General features: G+C 43.5%; 1 protein-coding gene and 1 long non-coding RNA gene across 2 annotated transcripts in view; one reads left to right on the top strand and one right to left on the bottom strand.

Moving 5' to 3' along the window:
- Positions 1-23,552, bottom strand: part of mmp24 (matrix metallopeptidase 24) — a 95,886-nt gene that overhangs the window by 71,038 nt on the left and 1,296 nt on the right. The window lies entirely within an intron of this gene.
- On the top strand, positions 1,952-22,946 carry LOC146517765 (uncharacterized). The gene is made up of 2 exons (XR_014874221.1): positions 1,952-2,441; positions 21,085-22,946. It is a non-coding gene; the product is annotated as an uncharacterized LOC146517765 (long non-coding RNA).

The following is a 23,552-nucleotide window of genomic DNA, read 5'->3' as shown; positions in this document are numbered from 1 at the left end:
ATGAACATTTCTTCTGATCGATTCGTTGATTAACTGACTAACAGCTGATGTGTGCCCACGCCGGCCCTGCAGGAACACTAAAGCCACAGTAAAACGTGCTGTGGGCGCTGATATTTCTTCCTCCTGGTTTGTAACAGCCTGTCTGTTTGCATCTGTGTCCACCTTCTGCCCGTCCACCCGATTGGCTGCGTCCCTGTCCGTCTCGGAGCCTGATTGGCCGTCTCTCCCCGAAGCCTCAACCTGTGCGTCAGCCTGCCAGTGTGTCTCCTCCGTCTGTCTGCTGCGATAAAAATAGACCTCGTCTCCCCCTGCTAAACTATTTACCGTCGCAGCTTGAGTGCAATGGGTGCAACCCGCCAGGCGCTTCCCCCGTCCGAACGCCGTGCACGGCCTGATAAGCGTTTAGCATGCTGCATATTTTCTCTAATATTAGTTTGTGAAAAGGACCGGCGTGTTTCACTTGTTCTGATGATCACCAGGAGAAGCCGACGATTATTAATCTGCCATTTTCTTCCTACATTTTACTTTGTGCGTAGTCAGAGAGTTCAGATTCATCTCAGCTCTTCCGTCAAATCTTTCCCTGCACTAAACATCCTGATTCCATGTCAGTCCAACAGCCACCTCGGGTTTACCTGACAAGAAAAGTCCACAGGAAAACTTCAGGTCCTTTTGTCATTGGTCTTTACATCAATATGAATGTTTTAAAAATGAACGCTTGGAAAAATGTGAAAGAAAACTCACAAATTGTGGATGTAATGCAGGGCTCTAGAGTGCGACTTCTCATCGGTGCAACCAAAAAAATCCAGCAGTTTACTCGACCAGCTGTTCAGTAAAAGAAACAAAAAAATGTCTCTAGCTGTGTCCCAAAACGTCAGCTGCATCCTCTGAATTTGAAGGCCGATTACGTCACAGCCAGGCGACGAAGGCTGTCCCAATTCGTCGACTTCTTCAAATGCGTCCTTCATTTCCCCGAATTTGAAGGATGGGTCGGGTGTGTCCACCATATCCCAGAATTCATAGCACGGCCCAGCCAAATTTCAGCTGCCGCTACTGAGTTTTAAAATTAGTCTTATTAATCTTTCTGGGTCGCAAAATAAACGTTTAACATATTTTCAGGCGAGAAAGTAGCTGTGTAAACATCAAATATCTGCTTGGTTTATCAAGACATCGCATATTTGCAAAAGTGTTTCGGAGACATCTGTTACCCACCCACTTGATAGCAAGCCAGGGGTTCAATGGTCACTCCAGCCGGCGAGAGCAGCGGACTCCCGGCTTCATCGTTTTCAGACCTCCGCTCTTTCGCTACTCAGGTTAAACATGATATAAGTCACTCAGATAACTTAAAAATGTTATTTTTTTACCCTTTTTCTGTGTTTTATTTGTTCCGGAGTAAATCGGTTTGGCTGAGATCAAAGTTATTAGATTATAAGATAAAATAAAACTTTATTAATCCCCCGGGTGGGTTCCTCTGGGATTTTCACACAGCTGAATAAACGTCAAACAGAAAACTGATTAAACAGAAGTGTGAGACGGTCGAGAGTTTACTCCAGTGTCCTGTTATATTTTAGATAGCAAGGAGCAGACGGCCGAGTTTATTAAACTCCACCGACACAGCGGTGACGCAGATCTGAAGGCTAGACCGTCACATTTCACAGCCTCGCACTTCCGGCCTTCTCGGTCTTTGAAGGACCCGGCCCACGTAGACCGCGAAGGCCGGGTCCTCTGAAGGATGCAGCCGACGTTTTGGGACACAGTTTCTGTGTGGTCAACAGCAGACATGCATTATGCCCATATCGTGGTGTAAACCAATCAGAGATAGTCAAGGGCGGAGCCTCTCAGATGGCCACGCCCACGGTAAGATGTTCAGATACTGAGATGTTCAGTTTGAAGCCTTTGAGGCACTTTTAATTTTGACTTTCTTTTTATTTGATACATCCTGTAATATTTTAAGTTTAAATCTCAGCTCAGTGAAGCACAAGAACATGTTCAGTACTGTATTCTTCGGAGTATAAGGCTCACTTAAAATCCTTTAATTTCCTCAAAAGTGCGCCTTATGTATGAACTCTGGTTGTGCTTCTCGACCTCGAACTGATGTTCTGTGCTACACTCAGAAATCTGTCAAAACATTTTAGCACGACTTTGCTAAGCTACGAAGCCGCACCGCTTGATGGATTGTTGGAGCGTTACGGAGCCTCGCGGAGTGATACGTACTGTGCTTCAACGTAATATTATATTATGTGTGTGCTTACTTATGCTAAGCTGATTTCAAACTCTATCAGTCACGCAGCAGAACATGGGAGCAGCTGTGAGAGAATTCAACGTTAATGAATCAATGGTGCAGAAGTGGAGGAAGCAAGAAGAATGAGTAAAGTTTGACTCATCTGACTGTTTTGTTTCGCTTAATGTGCCTTATGGTTCATAAATACGGTAACTTATGGACAGTAATTAAGTGAAGCGATGCGGTTAAAAAATTTGGGTGCACCTAACTTTTGCGCTGGTGCAGCCGTGACAAAAGGTTAGTCGAGAGGCCTGTGATATTAGGAGAAAGCTGCTCTTTCTAGTTTGCATTTGTACTCGGTGGTCAGGAATAGCACACTGACGTTCATATAAGATTTCCATATTGAAGCTTTAATCTCTCTGAAGCTATTCACTTAATTTGGACTGTTTTAAAGACTATTGTGTTCTCTGTGTATGAGAAGCTGTAAGTAAAATATATCACCTGGTATTTACTAGAGATGGCACGATACCACTTTTTTATGTCCGATACCGATACCGATATCATAAATTTGGATATCTGCCGATACCGATATGAATCCGATATAGTGTGTTTTTTAATCAATAAAACGTTTTTTTTAATATCTTGCTGCATTTTGTATAAGTTCATACTCAAGTTTAAATAAATAACAACACTAAAGCTATTCTGTTATACCTGTATGTAAAAAATACACTGCGCCCAAAATATTTTATAGTTCAGCAATACTGATCAAACTAATAACCTTAAACCTACTCCATCCTCCCTATTCTGGTATTTTAAAGAGCACTTAGCAGAAATATCAAGCAACCTAACTAATAGGGTTGCAAACTCCCAGCAAAAAAAAAAATAGGGAACCACCCTCCACCTCATGATGCTTAATCGATGTAATCAACTTTAATTTGATGCAGGGGGGAAAATGCACAGAAATAAATTATTTTTCAAGAATAATTAAATAGATTCAACATCTTTCTTCAACAGAACTGCAGACTGCACAGATGGTATCTTCCCAAAGGAAAAAGTAGTACAGCTTACTAGAGTATATTAGACTTAACAGTTACTATATACAGTAATGGACTTCTATACATTTTACATCAGATTAAAACTTTGGGTGTAAGATTCAGATAATTATTTATTAAAAGCTCGACATTTTAAATGAGAATAAGAAAGAAAAGTATGTCTTTGTGCCCCCTTTTCCCTGTTCATGCCCTATCGGCCCCCCTGGCTAAACTTTGCTAGATCCGCCCCTGCACAGTTACCAGCCGTCAGCTGTAGAAAAAGATCCTGGTGTAGAAAGTATTAATAAATAAATTCTAACAACAGCTGATCAAGCTTAAACGTGCTGCTGTTGTTCAGCCGCTGGTTTCCTCTTTCTGGTGAGAAGTGGGCCAAAAACAAAGAAGAGAGACGGAGTCGCGACAGAAAAGCCGATCAGCTGATCATTGATCAGTTTCACGATTGAAGTAGCAGCAGGAGAGAGAGAGAGAGAGAGAGAGGCAGAGGCAGTCGCGCCATAAGCTTTACAAACATTCAGAGATGAACTTACACACTTGCTTTACTTCTCTCTGGGAAAACTTCCTCGGAGATGAAATGCTGGTTTGCTAGCAAGGCTACAAATACACACAGCCGCTCTATCACGTGATGCACACTGCTGCGACGTGCTACGGTTATGAGCCGAGTTACGCCGTGTCGCAAGTTTTGTGAGGTGCTTTTTTGATATTTAATGGATCGGATTACATTTTTTATTTCTCGCCGATATCCGATCCAGTAATTTGGGTCAGTATCGGACCGATACCGATACGTAATATCGGATCGGTCCATCTCTAGTATTTACCTGATATTTACCGTCAAACATCTGAAAGGCAGATGTTTTAGCATTTTTAGTTCTAAAAATGCCCCTAAAAAAGAAATCATTATTTTTTTGATGCTATGGGAAATTTTCCATAGTTCCTATTAAGACTTGGAGCTTTCTCACAGAAAGTAGTTCCTCATGGTACCATCACATACTGGCTGGCACTGTGTACTGGTTCAGTATCAGTGATTCACATAATGGAAGGAAGTGAATCTGTCTGAACTATGGAGAGACGAGCGTCAGTTTGCACTAAAGCATGAGGTCCAGCTTCCTTTTCACTGTAGCATGAAAATGAAAGCACCAAAATATTCAGGGATGATGTTTGATCAGAAATGTCAGGAAAGGGAAGCGAATCCTTTTGGACTCACCTTCTGTTTTTACAAACTCCACGCTCAGTAATATGATTCCACAGCACAATTTATAAGTCGAAACAGACCGCGGTGCCGTGCGGTGAGTGATTAATGAATGAAATCAGCGCTCGCTGTCCCAGTGAGCTAATGTCTGCTGCTGCAATTTGATATTTGTGCAGAAAATGAAAAGTCGGCATTGTGTCTTGTCAGAAAGGATTCCCTCGGAGAACAAAGATCGGAGTGAAGAGGAAGAATTTGAGATGTTCGGTAATGAAATTTATTCCCATCATTTCTGCACTCTGCCTCTTCAGCCTGATTAGACGAGCGAGACGCAGCAGGAGACGATCCAGAGACAAATCCCTGATGCGATCAGATTCATCATGTGGTACAAAGTCAGGGCTTTCACCCTGGAAACTGTAAAAACCGACTGAGTCGAGAAACAAACAAGAGGACATCATTTCCACCCGGGATGAGGACGATGCGTCTCCCTCACTAACTGTTCAACCATCAGGAACCAGACTGACTCAAATAATTCACGTTAGTGACATAAAAAAGTCTTCAGATAGAATCAAACTACGATGAGACACAAAATGATGATAGAGAGGCTCCAAACAACAGATTTAAAACTTCAAAGACTCAACATGTCAGCACAGAAACCCAAAAACACAACAGGCATCTCACGCGGTAACAAAAAGGCTCAAACCAGCCACAAAAAACTGCTTTCAGCTACTCTGTTAACCACAGGAAGTCAGCCCGCGTTTGATGTAGCAGATTATTGTTACATCAGTCCCAGTTCCTCATGGAAATGTGTCAACCACTACAGTTTGTAGCAACAACGGAGACGCTCAAACCGCCAACTAAAGGAATCAAAGTGACAAGAAACAAGCTTGAAATGAAACAGGAAACCCCCAAAACATGACCACACTCAAAATCCAACAGCCTCAGAAACAAAGAGACAGCAACGTGATTCAAAGATACGGCAACAAAGACTCAAAAATAACAACAACAGACAAGAGAACAACGAAAGAACAAAGACGAGAAAAACAACAACATCAAAGACTCAAAACAGCAACAAACGCTTGAAATAAAAAACAACAGACATCAAAGAAATTCTGAACGCCGAAAATGAAAACAAAGAAAAATCCATAATTACAGGAACAAAGACTTAAAATGGCAACGCAGAGACACAGAAACACAACAAAGACACCGAAAACTACGACGAACAACAAAATAACAACACGAACGACAAAAAACGAAAACAGATTTAAAACAGCAACAATAAAAGATTCAAATAAACAACTGAAATTTAGAAAGATGAGGACGAAAATGACCAAAAAGAAATTCCAAACAGCTTCTCCTAATATTTCGGAAGCTCGGGGTCGGTCTGCATCAGGGAATCGGGAAGAAGCGACCCCGACAGCTGACTGTAAGTATGCAACCGTGATTGTGGCCGTGCACGCAAACATACAAACCTGCTGTTCAAGTATTCGTTTTATCAGTACAACAAAGACACTTCATTTTCCTCCACCACGAAGCCTCGCCGTCTCCATCTACGCAGCAACACAACAACAACAGCTCCCTGCCGCCGGGGATGCATTTGTCACAAATGTTCAGCAAAGCTTCCCTCACACACTTTCTCACACTCGCTCGCTGCCTGCTGTGAGTGTTTCTCATCCGTCAGCTGAATATGAGTGCTGTGGCTTGAAGGGGGCACCTGAAGAGATTGTAAAAGCCTGAACGGGGGCTTTATTTTTGGCTTCCTGGCACCAGCTCCAACCGTTGGTGCCGTGCAGCCTCGACGGAGGCTTTGATTTGATGTGACTTGATAGAAAAATAAATAAATATGGAACAAAGCTTTCTCTTGTGTGCAGAGACTTACAGATAGAAATTCACATCCTGTTGTTCTCTATGTTTCGGTGTTTGAAGTTGAGAGTAGTCACTTATGTTCATCACCAGGTTTGCTCGTTTGTCTGCTTCCTCAGAAAACCAGCACGCGTCGTACTCCTGTACCTCTCCCTGATGGACCATCAAAAACCAGATTACAATCAAATTAGCAGAATTAAAGGTATATTTTATATTCTGTGCTTGTTTTCCTCTCCTGACACCTACACTGGCACCTTCATTACAGAAATCCTGTTTCCATTTTCCACTTGATAAAATGCCCGGATTTGTTGAAAACACACAAATCTATCACTCAACTTTGATTAGGGACACACTTCCCCACAGGATGTGCGTCTCTTTCCAAGCCTCTCTCTAAAACATATTGCAGTAACATTCGGTCAGTTCCAAGCAGCCTCTGGGGCTCAAAAATGGAGCCAACGCTGGGCAGTTGCAGTTCCTCTAATGGCCACTTGAGGCTGGCTGCAGCAGTGAGTCAGACCCCACAGACTCCAATGTTAAAATGCCTGAAATTTACAGGAGAAAGAAACATGTTTTGGTCTTTGTAGCTAATTTTCCCCTTCATAAAACATCTCAGGTGGATTTCATTCACCCAATTTAAACTTTATTAAGGCTGAAAGATGCCGGCATGACCGCAGAGAGTGGCAGGTGTGCTGACAAAGATGGCCGTAGCTGTTAGCGGTCCGCTAGCTAACTGGAGTCCCTGAACTGGACCGTTTGTGCTGTTGGAGCCTTTTTTTTTCCAACAATATCTTTATTATTTTTTACATTTTAATGACTTACAAACAGTCCAACATTCTAAATACTACATGAACATACACTCCTCTCAGACAGCAAAAAGAAAACAAAAGAGTTGTCAGATTTATCACTCCATTAAAGGCCTAAATTTGTCATTATCCCAAATCAAATGTCATTGCCCTCAGTCCTCGTCCTCCTCAGATAATACAAATCCTTCTACAAAATTCACAAATGGTCTCCACACCTTCTCAAAAACATCCAATTTCCTTTTCAGTATACATGTTATCCGCTCCAATGGCAAAGCCACCATCATTTGTTTTATCCACTGTGTGATGCTCGGTTCCCTTGTTTTTTTCCATTTTAGTGCAATTAATCTTTTTGCTTGTAACAAACCCATATCAATAAACATTCTGTCACTTTTTGTGTACCTCATGTTTTCTGGGTACAATCCCAGAATAAGGAAGCCAGGATCCAAAACAACCTCCTTGGATTGTTGGAGCCTTTTTAATTAAATGATCTGACCTATAATGTGGCTGCTGTGCAGTAAATTTTAAAGCACGTCCACAAAGTCTGACCTCCAGTTTTGGCGAAATTCTAGGATTTTAATTATCTGTTGCTTAGCGGTGATTAAAAGGTGTACTTGTGTACTCCACCCTCCAAATACTGTCACTTCAAGGTTCAGAAAACCAGCATGAAAGATCTGCAGGTCTGCAGGACACGCTGACGTCTTTTAGGGAGTCGGGACTGAGGACACTTTACGGCGGCCTCTGCAGGCTTCTATGTGGTTGTTTGATGGGGAGGTGGCAGCATGGAGAGGGACAAGACACAGATTAATAGACTAGTAATGAGGGCCAGCTCTGTCCTGGCCCCTAGACTCCACAGAGGAGGTTGGTGAGTGGACAATGTCAGCCGAGCTAATGTCCTTTATGGACAACACCTCTCACCCCTGACTGTGGAGGCCTGATGTCTTAACTTTGAGCCATGAAGCTTCATTCTGTGACGTTTGTTTATCAGATCAGCCTGAAGAAGCTGCTGCTTCATGTTTCACAGGGACGGGCAAACTAAACACCCCTTCTTCCCACACACCACGAACAGAAATCAGACGACATGAGTAAACGGACCTTGAGGCCAAAAACCGAATTAAACTGAAGATGATCATCTTCATGCATTAAACGCGTGAAGAGAAATCCGTGACTGAGCCGAAAGCGCTGTCAGTGGTTTAATCCAACACCCTGCAGGGCAGCTCAGAGAGAACAATCCAAACTGTTGTCGGATCTGTCGATCACTCAGTGACGGACTCGGTGAGCTGAAGAACTTCAGGAGAAAGCGAACTCGAAGGAGAGCGTGAGCACAAGCTTCAGAAATGCTGACTCTGAGCTGTACTGATAGAAAAGAGGACTAACTCCCACGGGGCCAATCCGAGCTTCAGGTGTATGCAGTGGGTTTGCTGGCGAGTGTGCTCAGACTCACAAATGCCAAACTTTCACAAACTGAAAATAACAGCACTGTTTCAGGCACGATACATTCTGGGAGGTTTTCTTTCCACTCAGCCGTCTCCCGGTTCAGCTCACAGCCGGATCGATTTGTTGATAAAGACTTCCGTAATTAACATTCATGTGAAAGGTCAAAGTTTTAGATAATCAGATCAGTGCATGCACAAGAATCCCCGTGAGACTGAAGCTCAGATTCTCACAGTTACTGTGGGGCGGGTCCTACAAAAGGCCACGCCTCACAGTTACCGTGGGCGTGGCCTTTTGTAGGATTTGCTTGGATGTTCCTGAGCACTGATTGGCAGTTATCATGGCTTCCTGTCCAAATATGGTCATTTTCGGACAAAATGTTCAAAGTGTGACTTTGAAATGAGTCCAGACTAGGGATGCACCGATACCGATACTGGTATCGGGTATCGGCCTCGATACCACATTTTCTAAAGTACTCGTACTCGTTAAAAGACCCCCGATACCGAGGACCAATACCACGGTCTGAGACCTGTCTATGTTTGAGCGGCATGTAAGGGGTTAATCACAGGCGCCGAGTGCCCGCCTCCAGGCCCCGAGTGCCCGCCCCCAGGCCCCGGCTGCAGCTCAGAGCTGAGAGAAGGCGAGGCGAGACATATCAGCCGTGTGGAACTATTTCAAAGTGAACGAAGACGCGAAAACAAAGGCGGACTGCAAATTGTGCTCAGCGAAATTGTCCAGAGGCTCTAAAGGTAGCGCATTTAACACAAGTAATTTAATCAAGCACCAAAAACACGACAACAAGTACAAAGAGTTTACCCACGCTTATTTACCCACGCTTATTTACCCACGCTTATTAGCACAGAGGAGCATAGCTGATGCTACAGCAGTGGGACAGAAAATAGTTGGGCATTTTAAAGACTCCGCCTTAGCCTACTCCCGCCTCGAGGACGTTCAGGGACAGCTCAACCAGCCAATGAAGAGACTGCAGCAGGACGTACAGACGCGCTGGAACAGCACGTATTACATGCTCCAGTCCCTCATTGAGCAAAAGCGAGTGCTGGGCGTGTCCGAGCACGAACTCCCTGACTATCTCACCGCTCACCAATGGGCTCTTATGGAGACGACTGTTGCCACGCCCCCTTTGAGGAACTAACTAAAAAAGTGAGCAGCTACGACGCACTAGCCTCTGATGTCATCCCAGCTGTGACTGTGCTAGTGAGACTTCTAAACAGAGAAACAGACGAACAAATTTAAAATTAAATTTAGTTTTTTATAATTATTTATTCTGTAATATGTTGCAAACAACATGCTTTTCATTTTAAATAAATGTTCTTAATTCCAAACTCGTCCCTTGTTTGTTTTTTTTGTTAAATTATAGGACTAAAGCTGTTACCTGCAAATTTAAATCATGTTTTTATTAAGTACTTGGTATCGGTATCGGCGAGTACTGAAATGCAAGTACTCGTACTCGTTTCCAAAAAAGTGGTATCGATGCATCCCTAGTCCAGACACAAATGTGCGAAAAACACGGGTCAGTGTTACCAACATTTTTTTTTTTGCTTGATTTTGTTGTTTTCTCAAATTTGTCCTATTTTTAATCATGTAAATATCGCCACTTTTTTGCCCTCACAGAAAAATAGGTCTGGTTTCATATTTGCGTTGCCTCTGCGTTTACATGTAAACACACTGTGATCAGCAGCATCCACAGTGAACAGGCTACGGACGCTCCAGCACAACAACAAGAGTCATAAATTGTCAGATGTTCCAGAGCTGGCAGCTTTTCACAGGTTTGTGAATGTTCAGGGTTTGTTTACATCTCACAGTAAATAATTACTCCTCCATCACACCGATCGCAGCACACGCTGCCTTCAACGTGACGTCTAACTCAGAAAACACTCGTGTTTATGTAACATGAAACCCTTTTGAGGAACGCCCGGGTGGGACTGATGGGCTCACAGCTATGACCTCACGTCTGTGGTTTCATATGACGCTCACGTACACAGCGAGACACGTGCCGGACGATGAGAGCGTGCAGGATGTAGCGTAGCTGCTCGCCTTTGTCAGACAGAGAGGAGGGAGACGCAGAGCTGCGAGACGTTAAACAACAGCTTTCCTACATCGCCACCTTCTCCAGTCCAGGGCTGGAGTTGCTCCTCTTCCTGTGCTTCCTGTCTGCCTCTTACTGCGCCTCTGTGTGATCTCGGATCCGCTTCCTTTGAAGGGTAGCTCCTCATGTGGCTCCTTTGTTCTCCTTTGACTTCACCGCAGCCTTTCCCTGTTTCTCTGACAGTTTAGTCTGAGCGCGCTCCCTCAGTCTTTGTCTCGTTTCCAATTTATTTGCAGAGTTCGGATCCTTTGCACCACCTTTGGACATCCCGCCTCGCACCCACAGCACCTTCTGTTTACTACAAGACTTCAGAAAATAAAGTATTTGATTTTGTAACATTTGTTCTGCCCCGTTTGGTGTCTGGATCATCACCTCATTGCAAAACCAGCAAAAGAAAAACACCACAGGAAATCCACAGCAGGCTCCACATACACAGGATATATTTGACTGATCCTGACATCAGCAATCAGGCTAAGTGGTCACATGAAGCTGGTTATCAACTTAACAAATCCACCCGGTGCTTATTAATCTAACTAAGAGACAGAATATAACCAATTACTAAAATGGACAGGTCCACTTAGATAATCAGAAGTGTAATATTAGAAAAGCAGCAACAGACACGATAATAAGCACTGTTTGAATGTTCGCGGAAAGTGCTTTGGTCACATAATTACAAATAATAATAATAAGACATTTTATTTGAAAGCGCCTTTCAGAACACTCAAGGTCGCTGTACAGAGTAGAATAAAAGCAACATAAAAGCAAGAAGTTTACAGAATCATGTGGGTTATGTGCGTCAGTGTTGGGAAGGTTACTTTTAAAATGTATTCCATTACAGATTACAGATTACATGCCCCAAAATGTATTCTGTAACGTATTCCGTTACGTTACTCAATGAGAGTAACGTATTCTGAATACTTTGGATTACTTAATATATTATCATGCTGTTTACAACTACATGAATGTACTATTGCTGTGATTTATTACTGTTACTGAAGGTCCGCGGCTCCGAACCGTAGCAAAGGGACCTCTGGCTAATACGGTGGGTTCAGCTCGTAGCTGAAAACTAGCTTTACTTTGTTGTCTGGGTCAACTTTGCTAGCAGAGACAGAGAGAGGCGTTGAAAGGCTGCTCCAACAGAACTTATTGTTTCAGAGGAAAACACGAACACGGTGTACAGTCGAGTCTTAATAGCTTACTTACAGCTGGGCTCGTCAGGCTCTCTTCTTGGCTGCAGTGGTTATTATTATATTTACATGCTTCCAGCTCCCGTTTTTGCTCGATGACAGCTCGTACTTTTCCTTTTTCTCCCTCCCTCGCTCACAGACACATAACGTGTATGACAGTCCATTCTCCCTGCAGCACGGACTACACTGCCCATGATGCTACATTCTTTAGAGCTATACCTGTAGCATTCTGCCTGTTAGCTTAGCACAACAACAACAAAAAGGCCTCTCTCACCCAGGAAACACGCAGAGAGAGCGTCACCCTGTAACCATGGCAACCGTAACGCTGCCACCTGGAACAACAGAACGTAGCTGTCAAACAAAACCCAAACAGTCCTGACCCGCCACAATATGAAACAGGGAAGTACCGCCGTGTAATCCATTTATTTCAACAAAGTAACTGTATTCTAAATAACACCTTTTTAAACGGTAACTGTAACGGAATACAGTTACTCATATTTTGTATTTTAAATACGTAACGGCGGTACATGTATTCCGTTACTCCCCAACACTGTGTGGGATAAGCTATTTTGAACAAGTGGGTTTTGAGCTTGGACTTAAAGAGAGAAGGAAGAGATGTTTCTTAAATCAGGAGGTCGGGAATTCCAGAGTCGTGGAGCAGAGCAGCTGAAAGCCCGGCTCCCCATGGTGGCAAGACGGGGGGAAGGGACGGAGAGAGAGAGGGAAGAAGAAGATCTGAGACAACGAGATGGGGCGGTGATCTGGAGGAGAGAGATGATGAATAGCCTTAAATGTGAGCAAGAGTATTTTGAAATTGATGCGATATTTGACCAATTTGACCGGGAGCCAATGAAGCTGCTGCAGGACAGGAGTGATGTGGTGGACAGAAGGGGTCCTGGAGATGATACGGGCAGCAGAGATCTGGACGCGTTGGAGCTTGTGGGTGGATTTTTGAGTAAGACCAAAAAGAAGTGAATTACAATAATCAATCCGGGAAGTAACAAGAATGGCAGTGGCATGTGGGGAGAGAAAAGGACGGAGACGATTAATGTTGTGCAATTGAAAATATGCAGACCGAGTGACATTATCTTTCAATTCACACATTAATAAAGTACTGTCGAGGATGACACCCAAACTTTTCACAGAGGAAGAAACGAAGACCGGCGAGTTATCGATAGTAACAGAGAAACTGTTGGTTCTGGATAATGTTGATTTAGTGCCGACCAAGAGGAGCTCGGATTTGTTACTATTGAGTTTGAGAAAATTAGAAGAGAGCCATGAATTTAGTTCAGCTAAGCAGAGGGTGAGGGAGGATGGGGGGAGAGCAGAATCAGGTTTAGTGGACAGATAAAGCTGGGTGTCATCGGCGTAACAGTGAAACAGGATATTGTATTTATGGAAAATGTGTCCAAGCGGAAGAAGGTAGATAATGAAAAGAAGGGGGCCCGGGACAGATCCCTGGGGCATGCCAGTGGTTTGAGTTGAATGAACTGAGTGCGATCAGACAGGTATGATTTAAACCAGGCTAGTGGAGTATGGGAGAGACCGATGGAGGCTAGCCTACTGAGAAGAATGGAGTGAGAAATGGTGTCGAAAGCAGGAGAATAAGGATGGAAAGTAAACCGGAGTCAGCTGCCATAAGAAGATCATTGGTTATTTTTATAAGTGCTGTTTCAGTGCTATGGGAGGGACGAAAACCAGACTGGAACTGTTCATACAGATTATTATTAGTTAAATGTGAGTGGAGTTGTGTGGCAACTATTTACAAATGTATATTCATATGTTTGGACGTACATGGAGTAAGTCTGAGCTGTGCAGCATAAGCCTCTGTGCAGATGTGGCCCTGTAATGTGGGCGAACACCAAAAGCACAGGGGTAACCCTGGAGGTACCCCTCCCCGCTGCACAGTGAAGACCTCTGCAGCAGCTGCGCGACAACAAAACACACACGAGTACATCTGAGAAACGTTTCGTGGAAATGCGGCCAGCAGCCGTTCAGATACATCCGCCTCGACGGATCGACTAGAGCTGCGAGCGCGAGTGAAAATCCAGCATCGGTCAGGGTGTGAATCAAAGCTGTGGAAACGGAGGAGACTCGTGAGTCGACGGGAGCAGAAGCTTTACCTCCACAACATCCTCAATCATTTAAAAAGCCCTTCAGGTGCGCAGCTATACCTGTGATGCTCCTGTCAGGCCATCTAGGCCACATCCAACTGGAAGATGGGACGGGGGAGCCATCAGCAACCGTCGGCAGATTTGGTAAAATGTTTGTTGGTGGTTGAAAAGGCCGAGCTCCTCTGTGGTGCTTTCAATCAGAACATTTACAGATGAGAAAGATAAACGTATTTTTAAGCTGCTGAGCTTTTATTAAGCATTGTTTACAGATTGCATGAATAAGAAACACGTTCAGCTGTTATGGTAAAAGCCGGCTCTCAAACTTCAAAGCAACTTAAAATATACCAACATAAAAATGTGATTTTTTTGGTGTTTCTATAATTAGTAAACACATCTTTTAACTTATAAAATATTTCCTGTGCAAACTCTGACAGGCCTCGGGTGTATCCATCTATTCACTGCCTAAAGCTGCTCTCAGGAGGATTATTACCTATTTATTTATTGTTGTAGTTATCATGCATATTCTGATGGCATCATTTTATGCTTCTGGTGCATGCTGGTGCTCACATGACAATAAAACACGTGATCCCGCTGATGTTTAAGCAACAGGCCATCATCTGCAGCCATGCAGAACTAAAGTGAAACAGGTCCAAAGCAGCTCAGAGGTCATTTGCATGAAAATTTAAATTTAATCCAAGTGCCCGCTTTAAAAAATAAAAACCGATGAAAGACTGAAGCTGCTCGTGTCCACTCGATGAAAAGTTAATGCACAACCTGCAGGGAATGGCTGAGAGCGTAAAAGGGTTCAGGGCGGCTGTTTAACAGGGTCCATGCAGCTCACGCTCATTTTAAACGTGCACTCCGCCGAGTCACATGTTCAACTATACGAGCTGCTGTTCTCCTGCCTCGATGAGCAAAGCTGTTCTCGTTCTGCAGCTACCGTCTTTTATGTTTCCTCAAACAAGCCACTTCTTAAAATGTGTTCCTCTGTCGGTGTGAGGGGCGGATCGCTGGGTTGTGGGGGATGAACGGTCGGCTTCTCTGGTATTTTTATGCGATTTGATTTTTGCACTTCGGTTGGATCAATCGGATCAAAGCGTTGCTAATCCAGTTTATAACGTACGATCCAAAACGTCTAACAGCAAAGATGTGACCGCATCACTTCAGCATCGTTTCAATGTGAAACTTTTCAGCATGCAACAAAAGCTGGATGTCAGCAGTGCCGTCTCAGGATTGATGGACAGATGGATGAACAGATTTATCAACAGATCAATGGAGATTTTATGGATGGATGAAGCAGAAGGGAAGAGGAGGTCCGAGTGACGGACAACGGGATGTGGGAAGTACTTCTGCTTTGTTCAAACTGCTGTCAGCTTCCAAATGCTCGTCTTCTGAGCTCTGTTCAGACGCACCATAATCAGATAACAGGCTTACAGCCCTGCGTCACGCCTATGTTTTCGCTTTATTTTTGAAAGTTCACATTAAAAAATCCTGACAAACAGATCGGTTAGTTTATGAGCGATGCAAATTGCAGACGTACACCAGGATGATGCGCCCAGCTGCAGGCGCAGAGCGTAATTAAGTTCACATCCTGGTGTGAAATGGTTTCCTCTTCCTGCGCTGCCACACTGATCAAGCGTAATCCTTCGGCGGCGCACCCGGGGAACTCGCGGCAAGGCAAGATGCTCTTACTCGCAGCACGCACGGATTCATTTATAATTAGAACGGCACTCGCATTTCTGTCCTGCTCAGCATCTCCAGCGCGCTGCAGGACTCTCATCTAAAGCTGCAGCCTAATGATGCAAGAAAACACAGAGCTGCGGTATTAACAGCCATCTAACTGCCTCTTGACTGCTGTATGTCTTACACAATGGCTTTCCATTAAAGTCCTGCTGGTGTTTTGGTGTTTACGCTTGTGATTACATCACGACACCAGCTTTACTGGATGCTGAAACAATTACTCGATTTAATCAATTAGCCACCTGACTGAGAATTAATCGGCCTCTGTTCTGGGAATCGTGTCTGAAAAGCCTCTGTAATATTGTTACACCCCTTTGTGTGCAACCTGATTTTATAAACCTTCATTAAAAAGTTCATAAGATGCTAAAAAAACTGAATATTAAAAGATTTGAATGTGCAGCATCTTCAATCTCTGAGTTAATACTTTCAATCATGAAGCAGCTGCACAGGTCAGAGGCAACCTGTCGCCACAACATCGTGGTGCGACTCAGACCGACTGCAATCACTCGCAGACACGCCGGAAACAGTTTGCAGTTAATCTGAGTTTGTGCTGATGAACCCAACTCATCTCTTTGCACCCGACTGAACGGGCTCCACACAGCTGGATTCTGCTTAAGTTTCCATATAACTGCTGATTTGTGGTTTTCACTGATTGTCACAGTTAATAATCATATTATCAAACTGATGGGAGACAGACCGTCTCCACCGGTCTCCTTCGATCTGACTGTGATCACTGACCTTTCCCCCCATGTGACCGTAGCATGAGACAAATGATTTTGCAGCATTAAATAAGGGAACAGCTCAGAGCTGCAGATTAGGGGACCGTGCACGGTGTAAAATGACAAGTTAAAATTTTCACATTTCATGGACATTTACGGAAACACAACGAAGAAGCTGAGATGTCAACTAGGGGTGGGCGATATACACGATATAAATTTGGCCAACGATAGAGATTTTGACTATACCGCTCTATCGCGATAGCGCATGTTGATGATGTCATCAAGCTGCGCCTGTTTTGGTCGAAAGCATCGCAGCGGCTACAACCATTATCATCTGCAAAATATGCCGACAGTCATAGCAAAGAGATGAAGCACTTTTGAAATATGGGGAAAGCCAAAAACTGCGCTTTATCAAGTGGAGAAAAAGTTAGCGTTCATCCTGCAGCTTCACTGTGCTAATGTTATGCTAACATAGCTGTGTCGCTAGCAATCACGTAGCACAACATTATATACCAGGTAGTCCAACTTCAGTAACCCTGCAAACGCTACTGCTGTTGAGTTTTCTGTCTTCATTTATGTTGGAAGTGGTAGCAGAGCTGTACGTTTGAATTAGTTTAAAAAAATCTCTGTCAGAACATGGTTTGTCATGTTTAGGTGGAAGCTAGCAAGCTAACTTCCTGCTAACTTCTAACTCCATTAAATTTAATAACTTCTATTTTCATGGATGCCTGGATGTTAAACTTAACTGTTACACCTGGTAAAGCAGCAACGCTGATGATTTAATTAAAGATTAAAGAATTTAGACCGTTTTTTACTCTGTGTTCGTTTGACTTTGGGACCTGAAACAGACGGAGTTTTGGACCCAGATTACTCCATGAAGCTCCTCACTACGGCAGCCATAATGCTCTGACAATCCATCAAGCAGTGCGGCTTACCAAAGCTGTACTAAAACATTTTTTAACAGATTTCTGCAGCCAAAATCGGTTCGAGGTCAGTAAGCACAACCAGAATTCATACATAAGGCACACTCTCGATTTTTGAGAAAATTAAAGGATTTTAAGTGTGGAAAATACGTTATACAGAAGAAAAGAATATATCGTGATATATATCGTTACCGCACATGCTTGAAATTATATCACGATATGAATTTTAGACCATATCGCCCAGCCCTAATGTCAACAGCACGTCTGGGTGTTTGTGCATTGGTGAAACCACAATCGTCGCATTACAAACTACAGTTTACTTCCTGGAAGTCGTATTTATGATCCAAGCAATTAATCAAGATCTGAAAATATTTGGAACTTTCAGACGTCGTTGTGCCGCCTCTCTCGCGTCTTTGTGGACGTTAGCTCCCGCCGTAGCCATGTTTACACGTGCACAATCTGATTAAAATTCAGATTAGAGCTTCAAGGTGATCCGATCCTGACGAGCGTTTTGTGCATCAAAGGTTTCAACAGATTAAATAATTCTGATACGTGCAGAATTTTCCATCTTCCCAGAAATAGTAGAAGTTGTGATTTCTGTCAGGATTTCTCACACTTCCAGACACAAACCAGTTTTCTGTCACTCCCACCACGTCGACTAAACTAACTGACCTGCACAGTGAGGATAAATTCTCTCCAAACATGAGAAGAAGTGTTTGCACAAATCCAATTAATGATTGACGTAACCACCTGGAAATGTTGTAAATCTTCTGACTGGCTTGTTTCCATAAAGCATTTTTATTCCCATCAGACCTTTGATCCGGTTACGCGCGTCCATGTAAACATGGCTAATGTGTCAAGACGCTGCTGCTGATGTATACCTGGGAAGGTTTGGCAAAAGGCATTTATGTGCGATCACGCTGTGAGAACATTAAGAAGCTCTGCCAGTCAATCACGACAGCGAGGACCGGTGACAGTCCTTCCTCTGCCAGCGACACATCAGACTGTGCACAGAAGGAGCAGCCAGAGTGGAGCAGCACATCAGGCAGTCATGCATATTATGAATTTATAATATGGCGGTTTGAAAAGCACGTAAATTATTAAACAGGGCAGGTTGATTGAGTTCAGCTGAGCCAACCATCCACCGCATCTCTGCTTCCAAGTCCTTTAAACGGCTCCTCAAATGTAGTTTGTCCTCGGCTCGCTGCACCCCGACAGAACAATACCCTCATCAAATGCACAGTGACAACTCCTCTTATTTACAGCTGCAGCTCGCACCGAGTGTGGGTGAGGAAGACAATGGCTGAGGAGGAGGGAGACGGGCGGGAGAGAGGAAGACAGAGGCAACGCTGTGGATCGGGAAACTCTGAAGAATAACGTCGGCACTTCGCTCCAGCGATGGCAAATCGAGACAAAGCTTATTGATAACAGGTGCGAATTCACACCCGCCCACACGGGGCTCGGGTGAGCACAGCACAGCAGGCTCATTTAGCTCATTTCTCAGGTGTAATGTGGTGTTTATAAGCCTCCAGGGATGGCGCTTTCCCCCCCAGCGCTCCTGTCCTCCAGGGAGGGAAGAGAAAAACAAAAACCAGCCTAGAGAGGTTTCCCGTCATGACAACAAACCTCATCACGATAACGAGGCCTGGACGTTCTCCTCATCGTCATCTTCACATCATTTCTGCCACGTCACCACCACTGGTGTCATTATCCACATCCACAGTCACAGCGTTGTAATCCCAGCAACGATACTTTGTATCAAAGGGGCATGAATGTTACGCTGCAGCGCTCAGTGTCTTCAGCACCTAAAACATCTTTTGTTTAAGTGACTCAGCTGATTGGCTGCTAACCTGACACTGGTTAACACTGGGTTAATCATCTGTTTATGAAGCAGCAGCACAACAGCAGCTCCGGCCCACACAACACTTGTTTGTTTCTTCTAGTCGCAAATCCTTGGATTGAAACACATTTGTAGGTTTTTAGGCTGCAGAAATTTGACCGATTGTGTGAACAGGCGAACAGACAAAGGAGCGCGGACGAGCGAGGCGGCCTCCTTCTCTCTCCGCTCCCCCTCTTTCTCTGCCCATCTGCACAGAGAAGCATCTGTGTCTCCTGAGCGGCGGCGTGCCCACAGCTGCAGGGCTGCGTGTTTGTGTCACCGCGGCAGCCTGAAGGTCGCTGCTCGGCCACGAGGCGCCGAAGGGTTCGGAGTGACGGCTGAGTGTCGAGAGATCGATAACTTTCTTTGAATCGCCACAGCCACCAGCCTCAAACCCAAAGGTCTTCATGTTTTTGCGTGCCGACGAGGACGACGAGGACATCTGAAGCCTCGCTATGAGTCACTAATCTCTGCAGCGCTGATTTGAAACGAACAGTTTGCCCGTGACGTGCGTTTTGTTTTGAGCAGGAAAATTAAAGTTGAGGAATTACCTCATGCAGTGCAAGTGAAATATCAACATTAACAGGTGACATATTAATGATCTCATGTGGAGAAACAATGAATTTAATTGGAGTAACTGACAGTGTGCAATACTTAAAATAGGCTGAATTCATTCATTTATTCACGATCTGCCACTTCATCATTATTAACAGGTAAATTAAGAAAATGAACTATAAGCGTCACTGCATGCGCTAATTAGTCATCAGAATGAACTGTAAATATGATACAAAACAATCCATTTAAAAACTTTATTTATTTAATGCATCTATTAATTGCTCTCTTTGAAGTCATCAATATGCAACATTTCGTGGTTATAAATGAGCAAAACGAAGCTTTCTAGTGTTTTTCTTTCACATCAGTGATGTCACAGGATTTAAGTATATTTAAGGCTGGAGTAGCTAAATGTCATTCATTTATTTAAAGGCATCAGTATTTATTTGAAGGCAGTCCTTTTAAGTTGCAAAGACAAAATAAATGTGCCTGTGTGTTTCAGGGTGAGAGAACTTGGAAATTGTGATTCAGCGTAAATTTGCAATTTCTTTATTACATTTTGCACCAGTATTCGGGAGGTTTGCTGACAGAAGTATTTATTAATTTCTCCTTTTTGATGATTAATGACGAAGTGTGCGGAATAACCCTCTGCTTCGTTTGCTTCTCTTTCACCCTGAGAGGCCGTTTAATGAGAATGAAATTAAAGTAAAGCCCTTTTGTTTTAGAATTAGCTTTAATTTTAACATTGTGTGTTCACTAACCAAATATAAGCTTCGCTTTTCTTTGTGGGATTAGAAATATCTAATAATAGAAAACGAGCTAATACAGACTCACGGCACAGCCTTCCTCCCAAACCTCCAAGTACTGCAAACCTCATTCCATCCCAGCAGCAGAACTCACGATTTCAAACTTTCCCATGATGAGCAGCAGCATGTGAAGCAGACACGTGAATAAACGGCACCTGTGACGTGATCAAAAGCTTCCCAGAAAAACATGAAGGCCTGCACAGATGTGACCTCTGCAGCCTCAGCTGACCACAAAGACTTCAGCATGAAGCAGAAACACACACGCGCACAACATCAGCAATCAAACAACTTCCACAATCCATGTGACGGCTGGAGCTTCAAGACCGAAGCTGTTAGCATTCACCCAGTTCCATGTCCGCTGCCTCCCCACGTCTTCCCTGCAGGGGTTTCAGTAGTTTGAGCTTCGGTGGTTTTCTCAGCCCCGACCGCGTCTTCCAACTAAACACTCATATCTGACAGTTGTTTCTAAAATAACCCTGTGATCCTGAAAGTACCAGTTTAGAGAAGTCGTTTAACCCTTTAAGACCTACCATAGAACCAAGTCCGCCAGAGCTTATATTATATTTTTACATGCTGTGGAGCCATTTTTGGGAGCATTTCAAGTTACTATACATCAATACAACCATTACAGCCTAGATTTTAATAATATGTCTGCATTAAGTGCATAGTAATTACATAAATTGCAAAAAAGTGCAATAAACTACAACAAAATTGAAAATCGTTTTTGTTTTTTTAACATATATTTCTAGTTAGAGAAATTTAAGAGGCTTATCCCTCAAAACTGTAAATACAAAAAAGTTGCACAAAATAGTTTCCCACCACAGGAAATTTATTTTGAGTGTCTTCATAGTTTTATTTTTGAAATACACCAATTTTTATACACTGCAGGAAAAACAAAAATAAATATTATAGTGCAAATTTGCAAAAAAAGCAGCATGTGCATCAAAATAAACTATTTCCAGCAGTGCAATATGAGTCCTAAGCATCCCAGAAACCACACAGAAAGTCATAAAGTCAAACATAACTTTTAAAAACACCAGTATAGGCTCATGAGGCCCTGATGGTAAAAAAAACTACATTTCCGTGAAAATGACGTCACTTCCGGTTTCGGGCAGGTCATGGAGGACATGTGATAGTTCGTGCTGACGTCTATTCCAACGTAGGAAGTGTTATGAACAGCTGATCGGATCGGCAAAGCGCGTTTCTGGAATATTATGTTTTTGTTGCTGCAAGTGCTTTTTATGCAGTTTTTGCAAAGCTATATGTGGAAGGAAACTGTGACCGAGGACAAGCTGATGGCAGAAGATGTAAGTACAACTCCTCCGGTTTCATATGCAAAAAAAATTATTGCGCTAGCTCACGTGGTTGCAGAGCTACTGGGATTTAAAAATAGTTACGCAAAACAGAGCGTGCTGCTCTGACCGGCTTTAAAGGGTTAAACCTGAAACTTAACGGCATGTTGCAATAAGCTGCTGCACAAACAACATGCTAAACCTCAAAATGTAAAAAAAACAACTTAGCAAACAATATAAACAATGTATCGATTTTAACAGTAAGAAACAAATGACGTGATGAACTGCCAAAAACTGCAGTTCCTCCAACGTCCAGCAGAGGCCGCAATAAATAGGCTCAAATAAACTTGTTTACAGCCTGATATATATAAATATATATATAAATAAATACTTTCAGAACAACTGTAGAGGACCTGAAAATGTTTTTATAAATAACATCTGTTGTTTTTCATCTGCTTAGATTGAATGAAGGTTTAAACTTTGCATTATTAGAGGCGTGGCCTCTCTGATTGACAGCCTATGGATGCAGCTTGCTAACTAAGCTAGCTAGTATTGATAATTTAGTAATCCACTACTGCGAAACACATGTGGCCACTTGTGGCTCCAAGAAAACTAACATGGCGAAGTCAGAAAGCCACAGTCGAGGCTTCAAAATGCGGTGGCTGCTTCCATCTTTTACATACAGTCTGTGTTTGGTACATGTTCAGCACCAGCAGAATCACGTCGAACATTTAATGTTGACCAAAGGCAGCTAAAACTTAAACAAGGCAAACAGCAGTGACTTTTAAAAACTGATAAAAAGTCATTGATGTTTATTTTTTCCATGCAAAAACAATGAAAAAGACCAGATTCCATTTTATTGCATGAAGTCACTAACATTTAAAATTTAGAGGGCTTTTAAGTTTTCAGCGAGATGTTAGGGGACATCACCCAGAGCGGAACATTTGTGGAAAAGCATTAAAATGAAACTGAACAACTATTCTGAGAGTATTGATAATGTTTTTGCAGCATGTGTTGAGTAAAAGCAGCTGAAACAAACACCTTCCTGAGTAACTCGTATTCATTTTTGTTATTTTTTATTTCTTTATAAGAAAATGTTGGAAAATAAAGAGACAAATATCTGCAGAGCTCCGCGGGTCAGAGGACACGCGTGTTTCTGTTCATCACACATCAACGTCATTAGAATATTTCGGGTTTGTGGAGCCTTAAACAAAGACTTCACCTTCAGCTCTGCGACACGTCACGGTGGTGTGGGTGTGTGGGGGGGGTCACGGCTCATTGCTTGTTTGTCTCAGTTGGAACCGCTGCAGCTCAGACGGGTCCGCGAGCTCATCTCTGCTGGAACAGCCGCGCGCGGCAGAGCCACGGGCGCCTCTTTGTCTCTACCAAAGTGTCACTTCACAAAGACCACGCGCCGAAAACACCCACTCTCATCGCGCGCGACCCAAGCGCTCAGCCAGGTGTCACCCTGCCTCTCAGCAAACATCGCAGGGCCGCACGTGCGCTCTCCACACTTGAACTTTCTGTGCGGCCCGAGACAAAGCCCGGCCCTCGTGCACGAGCAGAACAGGTCTGAGCATCCACGCGCACCTCTCCTCCGACTCCCAGCCAGCTCCATGAATTATGGAGGGAGGCTATATTTGGAGCGTGGAGGCCGAGGGAAGGGGCTCGCTGTGCTGCTGG

Source organism: Neolamprologus multifasciatus, chromosome 5 (assembly GCF_963576455.1).
Source record: "Neolamprologus multifasciatus chromosome 5, fNeoMul1.2, whole genome shotgun sequence".
NCBI lineage: Eukaryota > Metazoa > Chordata > Actinopteri > Cichliformes > Cichlidae > Neolamprologus > Neolamprologus multifasciatus.
Note: the sequence above shows the minus strand (reverse complement) of the source record. Positions and strands in the feature narration are given on the sequence as shown.